The following is a 14,882-nucleotide window of genomic DNA, read 5'->3' as shown; positions in this document are numbered from 1 at the left end:
TCAATTTGGGTGCAGTTTCTCAGCCTTTATTGTGGTCCTGTTAGTTTTCTCTGTGTAGGACATCTTTAAGTAACTTTTGTAGGGCTAGTTTGGTAGAGATATATTGTTTCACCTTTTCTTTGGTATGGAAAGTTTTTATTTGTCCTTCCGTCATGAAGGAGAGTATAGCTGGTTACAGTTTTCTTGGTTGATAGTTGTTTGTCTTTAGGGCATGGCCTACATCATTCCAGGCTCTTCTTGGTTTAATTGACTCTGCTGAGAAATCTGAGCTGATTGGTTTCCTTTATAGGTGATTGATCTTTTCACATTGACAACTTTAAAGATGTTTTCCTTGGTCTGAATTGAACCTGTGGATATTATAATGTGGAGTTGTGATGTCTTGTTTTGGTCTGGTCTATTTGGGGTTCTAAAAGCTTCTTGTATCTGAATAGACCTATCTTTTTGCGTGTTTGGGAAGTTTTCTGCTAGGAACCTGTGAAACAAATTTCCTAGATCATTAACTTCTGTTTCTATGTGCTCCCCTATACCTATTATCATCAGATTAGGCTTTCTGATGGTGTCTTCCAAATGTTGAATAAATCCATCATATTTCTTGGATTTGTCTTAGATAGTTGTGTCTTCTTCCTCTATAATATATAGGCTGTCTTCAATCCCCGAGTTTCAGTCTTCTTCATGGTCTAATCTATTTTCAAAATTTCTACTTTGGTTTTTTTAATTTCTTTTCCTTCTAATTGATCGGCTTTGATGGCTTCAAATTCTTTGTTGGAGCTTTGTTTTAGATCTTGTATGAATTTGTTTACTTCCTTGATTTCGTGTTCAGTGTTTATTCACAAATCACTTAATTGATTGGTTATGGTTTCCTTGGACTCTCATTCCTTCTGTTAGGCTCCATTCAACATTCCCTTTCAGGTCTCCCTGACTTCTTTCAGCTATCTTTTAATGGCATCCACGAATGCCTCTATTTGGTATGAAAGTAACACAAGTTTTGTGCTAGAACACTATTTTAAGGCAAGCATCAACCAAATTCCTTTAGTTGCACAATCAAAAGTCGACAGATACAAACAATCTATTTCAACAGGTAAAATCTATTCAACGTAAAACAACAATGTATTAATGGGGTAAGAACAGCAAAGTAGAATTTGGCATACCAGAAATTAGTTTTAGGGAGAAAAGTGGGGAAAAATATGATTAGAGAGATGTGGAAAAGTAAAAGGAGAGTGAAATTAACCAAGTCCTAATCTCAAAGAGGAAAATGGATTGGACAAAATGATAGGAGAAAGAGAAGTGAAAATAAAAGAGGCAAGAAAAAATGGAAAAACAAAAATTTAAATTTAAAAAGTAAAACACAAAAATGATGCAATTTTAAAGAAGAAATATTGAGAGAAGAACAGGAATACGATGAGAGGAGTGGAAGAGTAGAAAGGAGATATGAAGAACTAAAAATACTTATAATAAAAATAAAAAATAAAAAATTATTTTAATATTACATATATATGGTATTATGAGATAATACTGTAATTAAGGAATTTAAGCCAGAGATTTTTTGAAATAAGTAATAAATTTCTGGATTAATCGTGTAAACAATGTGGAATAAGGTCTAATAATCAATGAAGGGTATATCTGAGGATGAGCAGAACAGCAATTAAGTTACCCAAAAAAGAATGAAGAGAAGAAAAAGTGAAAAGAATGAGAAAGAAAGAAAGGAAAAGGATCAAAAGTTCAGTAGAGATAAAATAAAAATACAAAAGTGCACACACATTTACACCAAAAATAAAATTTATAAAAGCAAAGCAAGATTAATAGAAAACAATTTTTTTAAAAAATAACAAGTTAATAAAAAGGTACAAAGAAAGTGTTCTTTGGGGAGGGGGAGGTTGAAAGTGATGATCCTGTATCTCCCTTGTGTCCATAAATAGTCTCTTGGTGCAGTCTCTGGTCTGCTTTTGGTGTTTGGTTTTCCTGTGGCTTGATTGGTTTCTTAAGTTAGTTTGTTTGGCAGGCAGAAAAATGGTCTGCTTTACCCAGAATTTTGTGATCCTCCTCCCAGGCTAGTTCAGTGGGCGGGAGATCTGCTTTGTTTCTCACAAAAGAGGGAGTGGGCTGTTTCCTCTTATTTGGAGATGCTGTGATGAGGCTAGGTTCTGGGTAGAGTTGAGGCCTTTCAGCAAACAGTAGCTTTTCCCTAAGGGGCTAGCTTCTGAGACACTCACAGAGCCCAGCATGGAGCCATTCTCAGGGTTTATGTTTACTGAAATTCAATTGATTGTCTAGGCTGCTATAGGGAGGGGAAGCCTCTGGCTCTGTTTACCCAGTGAAGAAAGACATTCCTCTGGGGGCAGTTTTCACTGCTTTGGCTGGGTGACTTTCTCCTGCGTGGAGCTGAGCCTGGCAGGTCATGTCAGGTTCCTCTGACCTGCTAAATGAATCTTTTGTTTTCCTCCAAGGCCTGGGTTGGAGCTATATTCTCAGCTGGGCCTTTGACAGTATCAAAGATGGAGATCTCAGGTAGTGGCACAGTGGGGAGAGGGAGGAGGAGGGGAGCCATGCCTCCTCTGCTCCCTGAGAAGGTGTTATTATGTAAAGGTTCTACTCATGCCAGTGTCTTGGTTCCTGGGTCGTCTCTGGTCTGTGATCTGCAGGATGAAGATACCTGCTCCTTGTCAGTTCTTGCTGGTGTTGTGTAGAATCTGATCATTCGCTGTGTCTGGCACATTTGTCCAGGACTCTCTGTGTTGTAGGTGTGGAAGCAATGGCCATTGCTACCACCGCCACTGCTACCGGCAAGTGCTCAAATCTGTTTCCTTGCCTGGATTTCCCCTTTCTGGCAAAACTCTTTGTACTGGGATGGCACACTTGGTGTTATTCTCCCGCCTAGGACTCTTCACTGAAACACTAATACTGCTTTCTAGGTGAGAGCTTGTTTAGCCTCCAGGTTCTGCTCTGCCATCTTCCTGGAACTACTCCTCTTTTTTTTTCTCTCCAGTATATTTTCTTGTTTTGGAACAAGTGTCTTGGACTGTTTAACCATTCAAAAGGAAGCTTATTCCATTAATTTAATAGAAAAGGAATGCAGCCTGCCTTCATCTCAAGGAAACTTTGAGTATAATGTTAATCTCACAATTCACATCATTGAATTATCAAAGTCGTATTTATAATTTTTTGTTAAACTATTCATTAATGTTTTAAATGTTTTAAAAGCTAGTAATTCAAGAAAACACATTCTATCCTTCCAAGATTCCATAGTGAAGAATTTGTCTTTTATCATAACCCTTATCACTGATCCCCTCCCTTCAAACTTGTAGCTTTATTCAGTTTTCTTGTTCCCACTTTCATTTTGGTACTAGCACGAATAACCTCCTTGTAGTATTTGACAATGAAATTCCATTTGTTGTTAGAGAGCTCAATACATATTGCCAAAGGCAGACCCATAGGCAAATAATAGAGCATAAACTATTGAATATCATTAACGTGATCCTATGCAACTATTCCATCAATTAATATAAATACTGCAAAGTGTGCATCTTCATATAATTTTTAAAATACAATGTAGTTACATATCATATGTCATAAAATAATTCAGACCACTGATAGAAGAGACTAAGCTCAACCTTTTGCATCGTTCCCAATACTATTTGCAAAATTTTCTTTCTCATTAACTTTCACTGCAGGGCCTTCTTTCCCTAGCAATAAGTTATAAGTTATGTCCTTGGATTTTAGTCAACTTTGAGTAAGCTGTTTTCTTTCCACAACTAGTTAGTCCCTCACGTTAAATACCTGAGGAATAACTTGTCCCAATATGCCTGCAAGAGGAGTATCCAGGGCAACTGTCTGTACCCACTCTTCCCTTACTATGTTTGGGAATGCGGTATCATAGACAGGGGAGAAAGGGGTTTCAGGGTTCAGGTGGCTGGAACCCTGATGTTATGAATAATGTGTAGCAGAAAAGAGTAGTAGAAACTAGGATACCAGGTAAAGGTTAACTGTGACTGTAATTGCTGAGGTCCAGTGTAAGGAAATTGGTTAGCAGCAACAGCTTTGCAGGGGTTGGGGTAGCTAACACAGGTATCCAGAACTGTTTAGCAGGGAAAAGGAAGCATAGACAAAGTGAAAGAGTAAAAGTTGTGAGGGATGGTGGGGCACGACCAGGGTAACAAGGTCATGGGTGTGCAAACTGGGTAGCCAGTACTATGGTAGAAGCAATTGGCATGGTGTCCTGATGTGGTGCAGAGCTCTGTGTGTGCTTGTCCAGTTTTGGCTGTTAGATCTTTAGGGAAACTACCTCTAGCAGCTCATTATCAGCTTGTTGTGTTCAGGCTTGTGCCATCTATAAATGTCTACTCCAAGTAGATTGCATTCTTTGACACCAGCTATAGGATCTTTGCCCTAAGCATCCTGAGAGACCACACTCCACAATGCTGCAGAACAGCCTCCAAATAATGAGTTGCAATCACCTCATACAACTCTTGCTGCTACTCTCCAATGTCAATGATCATGGTAGCAAGGAATCTGAGATGTGCTCAGCCACAGTGCTCTGGGAAGCTACCAATTCACCCTGTCTTTCTGGGAACTCCCTAGAAATGGGCAAGAGCACTTGTTGATGTTTTTCCAACTTCTCTCTGTGGCTCAGCACAACCAGACTGTTGTACCTCAGATGGGATACTTTGATGTCCAGGTGACCTCAAATGTGCTCTATCTTGTCTCTCTAGATGCTCTTCTGCTTCAGCTGCCTCTCCTTTCCCTTCCAAGTAGCTCGCTTCATCTCCACATCCTTTGAATTCTGCTTCATATCAAACTGTGGCTTTAACACCAAGCCTTTCCACTTTCTCATCTACCTCTCTAGCTGTGAATCTGGTACAACAAGTAACTTCTGTATCTGTTTATCAAGATTTGAGCTGGAATCTAGGTGGTACTAGCTAACTGAGAACATGGGGAGCTTCCTAAATACTCCCCTGCCATTCACTGCTCATTGAGAAAGATGCAAATGTGTTCTGGTCAGTCTCTCCTTCTCCATTTCTGGTGAATAAAGTGAAGTCACAATGGACCTACCAGACAGCTGCTATGCCAGCAAGTGACCAAACTAAAGACAATATAGTGAGGGTAAGGTTTTGTCTTGTCATGACCACCATGAAATCAATGTCCTTTCTCTGACCTTCATCATATCTCTTTATTTGGCATAATTGGCAGATTTCTTAGTGTGTCGTTTTCTCCTGTTACTTCAGTTTACAAGTTAAAACATTAACCATGCCAAACCAGGGGTTTCCATTGTCCTAGAAGATGTTTTGTCTTCTAGGACCTTCCTTCCAGGTAACTCTCTGTTTAGCATATTGCACAATGCCCCAATCAATGAAATAATTTTGAGCCTAGGAGAAAATCTCCATTTGTAAAGCAGTACACATAAGAAGGAGATGATGCCCCACACTCAAATGCTCCAGGAAAACAGAGTGTAAGGGTGTCTACACAGTTGGGAATTAGGATTCTGAGGGGTGGGAAGGGATGAGTTTAGATAGGAAACCTAGAAGTAATTATAAGTTTCTGAATGTCTAACCTTATTTCCTTCTGCCACTCAGACCCAATTCAGGAAGTGGTGGAATGTTTATGATCACAAAAAAGAGTTTTTAATCCCGGGCCCAAACTCTATGTGTTCTTGTTACATCGTCCCACCTGCTCCTGATGTAAATTGTCAGAAGGGCAAAGGGGAAGGGTGACCCCTGCTCAGGAATATAAATGGAGCTTAAAAGTAACTGCAATCTCTGACTTTCTATTTTGAAGGTAAGATAAAAGGCAGTTTGAATTTCTACAAAATCAGTTTCTAGGCTCTATTGTTCCTTCAGAACTTCTTTCCTTTCTTCTGTGTTTTGAGAGCAACAGTTAGTAGTGCTTCTGTCTCTTAGGGGCAATCCTTCTCTTCACACAATGCTTAAAGTAGACAATAGGTGGAAGCTGCCATTAAATGTAAAAAGCATGAAATAGCACACAATGAGTGCTTTCCCTGAATTCCTGGACCTAACAAGTTCCAAATTCTGAAGAGAACGTGATTATGTGTGAGTACTAACAACCTCCACTGAATGGTGACCTTAGAACACTTTTCCCAAGGCAGGTTCTGTCCAGGTTATTGGGATGGCTGAGATCTACTGGATCAATGAACTTACAGACCATGCAAGACAGAAAAATCTAAGAGATTTAGATCCCAAAAAGAAACTGGACCAAGAAGAGAAAACTTATCTTTGCTGGAAAAGGAGGAAGACTTAACTAGGTGAATGTCCCTCTGAATACAGATATGGGTATAATTATAACAAAGTTCTAAGTTATGGCTCATCAGTAGAAACTATCAAGTCAAAACTCACTAAAGCTGAAAATAAAACTTATAAAATTAACAAAAAACTATTTGGATTTCTGTACTAACATCTGTTTTAAGGAGTGTGAAATTGGTGTGTGTGTGTGTGTGGTGTCTGAGATTATGTATGGGTGAGCATTAGTTCTTAAAATCATCATACTGTCAATATTCTTTAGATTTCCCATTCATGTCTGGTGGCATTCTAGCTCTACCACGTGAAACACATTTCTCGCTTTCTTCTGGTTAAATGGAGATAAACATGTAATGGATATGTCAACCTGGGTTGGTTTCAAACTATGATATTCAGATCTTACTCTCTGGAATAGGTAATGTATAAGAGTGAGCCAGTATGGTCAGCCCAGTATTTCCAGTGACTTACATAATCTTTCTGAATCTCAGTTTCTTCCTGTGTGGAAAGTGAAAAGAATTACTGTGTGGACCTTAGAATCAGGTGGGAGTTATGACTGGGTGTAGGAAGTATATGTGTTTGGGATGTGTGTACAGAGCCTGACACTCTCATAAAACTATTGATGTTTATATTGAAATGTATTCCAGGAATTGGAAACAAGAGGGATTTTTCTGTTCTAGTTTACTCTTTTATAGCATTGAGGGAACCAGAGATAGTCAAGGAGAACAGGGAAACAAATGCAGCACTTGTACACTGTAGCTATTGTGTTCACAATGAGCTATACCACTGTGGACAGGGACAGGAGGGATGGGATTGTCAAACAAGAAATGAACTCATTACCTGACTTACAAAATGGTTATCCGTATAACAAATTTAAAAATATAATAACAATTATAAAAATCGAGGTTGGTGATTCTCTCCTGCAGTTTTTGTAGGTGCCCTTAAGACTCAGGCCCACCAGTGGAGTTTTTGAAGGTCAATATAATAATTAATATAAAGCCATAATCTCTTAAGAAATGTTATAACAAGTATTTCATTCTTAGTACTGCTTTCTGAGTAGAAATTCTATATGTTGTTGGCAGAGCTAATGTTTTACTTTCTGGTTTTGATATTTGTTAGGTGTTGAAATCCTTCTTAAAGATTTGCAACAGAGTTCTGCTGTGTCTTGGCACCCTGCCCCTAACTGAAATGGTAATCAACTTTTGAAATTCATGTACTTAAGTATGAGTTTTATTTATTTAATTTGCTGATGATGGTGAACTGTCGCTGTCCTTCAGCTCTTCAGCTTAAGACTGCTCTAGCACTTCAGCCAAAGTACCACTTCTAGCTGTTTCTGCTTAGGTGGTGCTATGGAATCAAACCCAGGGTCTCATACATTCAAGATAAGCTGTCTACAACTTACCCACCTTCTCAGCTCCCATAAGCGGTATTTTTGTGCTAAGGTCTATCAAGCAAATCACTGAGCAAATGTATTCATTTGCCACTAGACATAATCAAAATTATGAATTATCTGATATTTTAATGAATAAAACTGTTATCATTGTTACTAGGAATTGTTTGTCTCCCCATGCTGTAAACATGGAGGACGTATTTTAAACTAAAACTAAAAAAGTAATTTTAAGGTCTTGATGCTAACAAATGTGTCCAGGTGTTATTACACTAAACAGAGAATTCAAAATGACTTTTCTTCATAAATACAGAGATTAAAGGGCTTATAATACTTATTTCAAAATGCAAATTAAAGGGAAAATCAGTCAGGAGATAAAATTTATATTGAATGTTAATTTTTGAAGAGGAAAAGAAGATATTAGATGGCAGACTAAAGACAAAACACTATCAGAGCCCTTTATCCTGAATTATAAAAAAAGAAGATTTAATTGAAAAATTGAGCTGGAATGTGCACATCAGGCAAAGGCAAGCAATCAGAGCATACCACCAACAAAAACGCCATAATGTATACCTCAGAAATAGGAAACAAGTGCAGACCAGGGCTCAACATCCTTATCCTTTATTTCAATGATACACATATAACCCCTACACACAGACACACAATCACACGCATAAACACACACGCACACACACACACACACACACACACACAAACACACACACACACAAACACACAAGAATGTATGCAACAGCTCAACCTACTCACTTCCATTCAACATGAATCAAAGATCTTCCTGTAATATTTGAAACTTTAAAAGTTTCAAGTTTTTTAAGTAATTGATAACTGATGCTTAAGCAATTATTTTCTGAATAGACTCTGCTGTAGAAATGAGAGTACAAGATGGTTATAACTACTTAAACATCTTTGAATCTCAAAAGAATTAAACAAGAGACAATCCGAATTTTGGGACTATATTTCTACCAGCTATTCTTCAAAGGCTTAATAAGAGGTTGCAAAATCCAAAATTCAATATCAAATTAATACAACTAATATTTGTGTAAGCGAAGTGAAAGACACTGATCAGTGACCTATGCTGCCTCCATTTCTAAGCCGGCTGCACATTGTGGAACCTTTGATTCTACTGGGCCAGGCCCACAGTTGTCTTCCTCAGAGCAGTGGCCCTGCTGGGGTTGGCACTGGGAGCTGTGTGGAGAAGAGGGGAGGTCTCGGGGTGGCCAAGCTGGGATTGGGGATGGGGGTAGTAGGGAGAGTATGGGAGGCCCTGGCAGAGGCTGGTGAAGGGAGGAAGGAGCCAGTAGGCCAATGGCTCAGGAAGCAGCAGCCCCAAAAGCAGCTGGGTTCTGGAGAGTGTCTGTGAGGTGTAGAGTTTGGCCCCTGGGGCCTCGTGGCTGGGTGAGGAGAGGAAGGAGTCTCAAATCCCACCCAAATAGGCAATGAGAAATGAGACAACCAGTGGCTGAAGAATTTCAAGAAAAAAGGCAGGGACTTGTAGGTAAACTCTGGGGGTGGGGAGGGCAGCAGTGGTGAACCAGTGATGGACATGCCTCTCTGGAGACACTTGAAGTGAGTGAGGGCCAGCACTGCTGTGCACTAGGCCTCACTCTCGCCTTGAAGCAGGCACCAGGAATCACAGGCACAGCTTCAGCCTGCCTCACAGAGCTGGCCTGCCATGAGTGCTGGGGACTGGGCAGCTGCTGGGAGGTTATGTGCAGCAGGGCAGAGGAAGAATGGCTGGTGGGCACTGCTCCAACCTAGCCAGGTACAGAGCCACTGGGGAGTGCTGGCTCAGGATCAGGACAAGGGACTGCCCCCCAGAGAAGTGGCCTCTGGGGATTTGCGTGTTGGCTGCTATGTGTGGGCTGGGAAATACCTTAACATGGCCAAGGAGTCTCGACAGCTAGGCACATTTGCTCCTGTGCCTCTCCCATCTTCTGGATTCCCACTGTCCTCCTGCCTCGTGCCATGTCCAACTATAGGAGTAAACTTCTCCAGGCCTCTAAGAGGCCATCCTGGAGATGCTCACAGGGCTTCCCATGTCTGGTTCACCATGCATGCAGGGCTCACAGGGTGCTATCCTCCAGGCAAAGCGTACCCCAATTTCAGCTTAGAAGAGGGAAAAGCTTCCTTGTCCCAGATACAGCTGTCCTTGGAGTTCTCTGTGTATACTAGTCTTGTGCTGAGATAACGATCCCCAAAGACCACCAAGGAGCCATTTCCGATGTGAGCACACGAGGGTCATTTATTGCAAGCTCGAGCCTGGACTCACAACTGTCAGCATCACAGTGGTCAGAGTTGAGAACTCTGAACCTTCAGTTAGGGTTTTTATAGGGCATAGGGCTGAGGTAAGTAGGTTCATAGCTTGTCAGTTACATGATTGGTTGACATTTAATGAGTTAATATTATAACAATATTTTTGGCTAATATGTGTAGGCTTAGCAGTAAAAAGCAAATTATGTTAAATATGGAATCTTAAGAAACATGTGTAGCTTTAGGTACCTTCCTGTCATCTGATGATGGCTATTGCTAGGGGAGTTATGGGAAGAATGTTATTGGGACATTTCATGGTGTTTCCAGGAACCTGAGTCCTAACTTTCAGTAAACGTCTTTACAATGGGTACTTTCAGTAAATGCCTTCACAATGTATACTTTCAGTATAGGCCTTCATAATGGACTAAGTCCAAAATGGCTATACTTTGGCTAAGGTCTCCCACTTGGGGGGGGGGTGTGTGTTTTTGTGTGTGTGTGTTTGTGTTTGGTGTGAGAAAGTCAGACACAGCTGAGCTTTGGTGCAAAACACTTCTTCCCTTCAGCATTGAGTTTTGGTATCTAGTGGTTGTTCCCTCTCCCGGATTCTGAACTCTAAATTTGTTCTTCTATATACTTTTATCGTTAGATCTTAATATTCAGATTCCTAATATCTGCTTGTGAACTTCAGAATTTGCTTCATAAATGGGGTGCTTTTCTTCTAACTTTTATGAAGCCCTTTGCTCTTTTTAAATGCAGCATGTGCTGTGTTAGTGGTTTTACTTAGCCCAGACTGTTGTGGCCCAGGCTGTGACTGTTAGTTCTGAGATTAGTTTAGGCTAATATGAGATACTATCATTTCAGTCTGTCTAGTGAAAAAAGTTCAGAATCTTTATTGAAACATTTTCCTGGCTGTAAAACCAACAAAAATTCCAGTGGTATAAATGTACACTCTGTTGATTTTAGTTAATTGTGCACCACAGCAATGAAAAAAATCTTCTTACTGAAGTGATTATTTAGAATGTGGAAAAAAATCAAATATTATAGAACTTAAAAACTGCTCAAATAACAAAAAAAAAAAGAAAGACACTGATCAGGAATGCAGTACAAATGTAAGTATTTAATAAATAAATAAAATGTTTGGGATTCTTATCCACATAGTAAATACAAAGGAAAATAAATAGGAAAGTCTCTGAAATCCCATCCTACACACCAGAATAGCTATCACCACTCAAATAAATAAACATCTGGAGAGGTTGAAATAAATTAGGAACTGTATTTGGTTTTGTGGTATTGTAAACTAGTGCAACCTATAATGATCATAATGGAAGTTTAGACAATACCAAAAAGACACATGTGTTGATGACCTTTACTGCAACCTTGATATATAAAGAAGGAATATATATCAACATCAATATCCATGTGCATGGCAGCAAGAAAGAAAGCTGTGCATTCAACCGAGATGCACAAAAAAGAGGGAATAAAGGAAATATGCTATTCATAACTATAAACATGTTCTGGTATATAAGAAAAGTGAATTTTTCCAATATCACTGCTATATATTTTTGGATATATACCTAATCCTAATTTCACAGGTTTCGTGGCTTCTTGTTTTTCTTTAAAAGGGACCTCCATATTGATTTTTAGAGGTTGAAGATATCCTATAGTATGTGGATATTAGAAGAAATTTAATTATATCAATGAACACATAAAGGACCATCATATACAGTTTGTAATTTGATCCAATTTTAAGAAGGCAACAATTGGGGGACAAGACAATGTTAGAAGCTTAATAACAAAAAAAACAGACATGGAAAAATTTTAGAAATGTGCAACTGATTAGTTCTAATACTAACAAAATATTTTCCTCAAGTTTTAAAAATGAAACAATTAAAATAATACTTAATAACATCAAATAAGTATGCCATGGAAGAAAATGTACAATAGACATATGTTTCCCCATAATTTGTTTTAATTTATAACAAATGGATTAAAAGAAAATGTGATTACATGTATGAAGATGATAACACATTCAAGTATCATTGATTGAATCCAGCAAAAGAAAGTAACAGAGAAGTAGAGAGTAAGAACAACCTGGGGCATGGATGAAGATACTCAGTAGAACATTGTGAGGAAAAATTGTGCTCCATTTTGCTCACCAACATTGAGCTAGGACAGCTACCTTTTGACAGAGTACTTGTAATGTAGTCAGAGCAGTGGAGTTACTAATTTAGGCAGTAATTTATTACTTTTATTCCCTAATCTTATGATGTGATTCCCAAATGATGTGAGTGATCCTAGATTTTCTGAGCCCTTTTTTTCACCCAAAATTACTAATTCCTTCCCCTGCCAATAATTCTTCTGCTACTCTCATTTCACCTTGTTTCTGAACTCAATTCCTGTGTCCTTTTGGTTTATGAGAAAGAGCTAGAGAAATATGAGGATTGTCTGGAATCTGAGGAACATCCACTCCAGCTTGGAGGATCTGGTAAAAAACCTCCACCTGGGACTCAGAATCAGATATTAATTGACCTCTTTGGAAATAGAGAATCTCAATCCCTCAGGCAGGATTCATCATTCCTTGACTTTCTCTCAAGAGATTTGGTCCTAGGGCATAATTCAGAGAATGAGCTTTCCCACCACTCACCACAGCTTTGTCAGGAGAAATAGGTTCAATACTAAAAGTGATCTCAGTCCTCACAGGGCCAGTCAGAAGCCAAGAGATCATATTTTCCTCCTCATCAGGCTCGTTGGTTGAGTGATTCCCTTGCAGGCTTGACGCCCTGGGTTCAACTCCTCAGCCAGAAGTGGTGCTATGGCTTGAGTGGTAGAGCACTAGCCTTGAGATGAAGAGGTGAAGGACAGGACCCAGGCCCAGAGTTCAGGCCCCATGACCTGCCAAAAAAAAACCCAAAAAACAAAAAAAAACTTCCAAACTTATCTTTTCTCATAATTGAGGAGAAAGTTTTTATTTTAACAGGAATCCTTATCTAGTTCAAGGTCATCAGAACTTAAGTAGAGTTTTCCTGTTGAGATATAATGCACCTAACTCTGCTGAACTTAATCATGACTAGGAAAGTATGGACATTGATGTGTTTATTATATTTTTCCTTATAAATATATAATTCTGTCAGGTATTATATATAATGTATATTGTACAATATATTACACATATTATAGTATAATAAATATATTATAATGTAACATGTATTATATATGAACAGATTTCCTAATTTTAGAGTTAGGAACAAGCAACATATTGAAAGACGAATGCTTGAATCTCTGAGTAATTTCTCTACCATTGGACAATTCCAGGTTTCATTCTTATTACCCAAAGAGCAACATAGGCAAGCAGTGCCCATGGAGGTGGACCTCTGGATTCTGGAAACTGTGATCAGCACATATGTATATATATATATATATATGAAATATTGTTTGATATTAGTGAATGTGTAAAACTATAACAGCAGATAATTAAGTCAACATCTATGTGCACACACACTCAATCAAATTTCAAGTATAATAATTTCTTTTCAGGCTGGGAAAATGGCTCAGTGGTAGAGCTCTTGCCTTGCATGCATGAGGCCCTGGGTTCGATTCCTCAGCACCACATAAGCAAAAGGAAAAAAGCCGGAAGTGGCACAGTGGCTCAAGTAGTAGATCGTTAGCCTTGAGCTGAAGAGCTGAGGGACAGCACCCAGGCCCAGAGTTCAGGCCCCACCTCCGGACCCCCCCCCAAAAAAATAATGTCTTTTCCATGATCCCTATGCACCTACACAGAGAGTACATGAATTGCCCTTTAATTGTCCTGGGAGTTCTTTATCTGGCTACTGTAGCTTCACATCCTTTGTTCTCTTAGTAGCCAGATGTCATGTGTTCAACAACAATACTTGTTACAGGAAAAAGTATCCACCCTGACACACAGAGGAACTTGGATTTCAGAAATGCCACAAATAAGTGGGGTTTACAGCAGTACTTTTCAAAATTAAATAGATTGCATATTTATTAGAAAGTTTGTCAGAAAAATAAACTTCAGTGCAGGATGAAACACTTGAAGAAAACTACAGTTGAAATTACATATAGCTAGGTGCTGGTAGCTCATGCCTGTAATCTTGGCTAATCTGGAGGCTGATATCTGAGAATCACAGTTCAAAGCCCTCTTGGGCAGAAAAGTTGCCATGAGATACTTATCTCCAATTAATCAATCAAGACTAAATTTAATACTGTGGCTCAATGTTGTACAGAGATAACCTTGAGCCAAAGACCTCAGGAACAGTGCCCAGGACCCAAGTTCAAACTCTGCAATAGAAAATAAATAAAAATAAAAAAAAATTACATATAATTTATTATCAACACTGTATAAGGAAAATATATGACACATGGCAACATATGAGTTCAAGTTACAAAGTTCCAAAGCATTTCCTCACTCTTGAGAACTAGGAGTAATCCATATTGAAAAAAATAAAAACATGAATGATTTATACCAAATTTCAAAACATACTATATGTTATACAAAGGAAATGCAATAAACATGCATTTCACAATTTAGTAACATCATATAGTATAAAGAATCTGATTAACTGATTCATAAAAATCGATACAATGCAGATAAAACATCCAATATCTCAGGGGTCAAATTAGCAGAATAATTTCCATCTATGATGGTTGTTCTGCAAATTATCCAGCCCTATCCATCCCACAATTGCAGAAGGCTTTTCCTGAGAATGTCCAGAAACCTGTCTACTGTGAGTGCTCAAGGTAGACCGGGTCCCATTTTCTATTATTTAGACATGTGATAGACTGAATATCTGATAACTTGCCAAAGACACAATTTGGGAATGGCTTCCAGTAATGACATTTTAGTTCTCAGAATAAAATGGAAATTGAAGACAGTGGGAAATTCTACCAGATCCTGGAAAGATTTCTATTATTGTGCTAAAACTGTCCCTTTACTGACACTTGAACAAACTGCAACAATTGTCACT

Source organism: Dipodomys spectabilis, unplaced genomic scaffold (assembly GCF_019054845.1).
Source record: "Dipodomys spectabilis isolate Male_0828 unplaced genomic scaffold, ASM1905484v1 ptg000350l, whole genome shotgun sequence".
Lineage (NCBI taxonomy): Eukaryota > Metazoa > Chordata > Mammalia > Rodentia > Heteromyidae > Dipodomys > Dipodomys spectabilis.
Note: the sequence above shows the minus strand (reverse complement) of the source record.